General features: G+C 62.0%; 1 non-coding gene across 1 annotated transcript in view; it reads left to right on the top strand.

The window, feature by feature from the left end:
* The first annotated feature begins 677 nt into the window (after positions 1-677).
* Positions 678-993, top strand: part of LOC124731009 — a 1,909-nt gene continuing 1,593 nt past the window's right edge. The window contains exon 1 of the ribosomal RNA XR_007008132.1: positions 678-993. This exon is cut by the window's right edge and continues 1,593 nt beyond it. This is a non-coding gene — a ribosomal RNA (small subunit ribosomal RNA).

Here is a 993-nt window from a genome sequence, read left to right as displayed (position 1 = left end):
GCGCGCCGGCCGACGGACGCGGCAGGCGTCGCAGCTGCGCGCCGGCGCACCCTGCGCGCGGCGCCGTGCGGCCAAAGTAGGTCCTCGCGGGCCCGGTGCGAAGCGCGGTGGACATCTTCAGTGTGCTGGTCCGATTGAGGACTGTGTGCGTTGAGGATGCGCCGCCGCCCGGCGCTCGGCGCCGCGACGCCGTCTGCTGCTCGGTCGCCCCAGCGGTTCTCGCTGGTGGTTTGTATCGCAGCTGTGCGGATGTGTTGGCGCGTGCGCTGTGCTGGGAGAGTTCGCTTCGGCACCCAAGTGGGGCTTTTGTCCTTCTGTGGCGCTGGCGTTGGAGCTGCCGGTCACCGTAGGTGGCGCGTGTTGTCTCCCGCCGGCAATGCCACGACAGCACGCTCCCGGGCCTCTGTCGGCAGCGGCAAGCTCAGTTGGGAGCACGGGTGGTCGCACCGAAAGCGTCTACTCGCCTAACTCCGGGCGATTGCGCCTCTCTCGAACCCGACCAAGTACTTGGGACGGCGCTGCGCGCCGCCGGGACCTGAGAGGGTTTCGAGGTGTATTGTGCAGGGGAGCTCAGCCTCCTCCTGTTTGCAGAATGATTGAGCGGACGCTTGCGTGTTCGCGCGGGCCCCCGGGACACACTCCCGGGCGGCCGGCTGCTCAGCTCTAGTTGACGCAGCTCCCTGGTTGATCCTGCCAGTAGTCATATGCTTGTCTCAAAGATTAAGCCATGCATGTCTCAGTACAAGCCGCATTAAGGTGAAACCGCGAATGGCTCATTAAATCAGTTATGGTTCCTTAGATCGTACCCACGTTACTTGGATAACTGTGGTAATTCTAGAGCTAATACATGCAAACAGAGTCCCGACCAGAGATGGAAGGGACGCTTTTATTAGATCAAAACCAATCGGTCGGCTCGTCCGGTCCGTTTGCCTTGGTGACTCTGAATAACTTTGGGCTGATCGCACGGTCCTCGTACCGGCGACGCATCTTTCA

The sequence above is a fragment of the Schistocerca piceifrons genome, unplaced genomic scaffold (genome assembly GCF_021461385.2).
Source record: "Schistocerca piceifrons isolate TAMUIC-IGC-003096 unplaced genomic scaffold, iqSchPice1.1 HiC_scaffold_1265, whole genome shotgun sequence".
NCBI lineage: Eukaryota > Metazoa > Arthropoda > Insecta > Orthoptera > Acrididae > Schistocerca > Schistocerca piceifrons.
The sequence above is the reverse complement of the archived record's forward strand: the minus strand, read 5'-3'. Positions and strand labels throughout refer to the sequence as shown.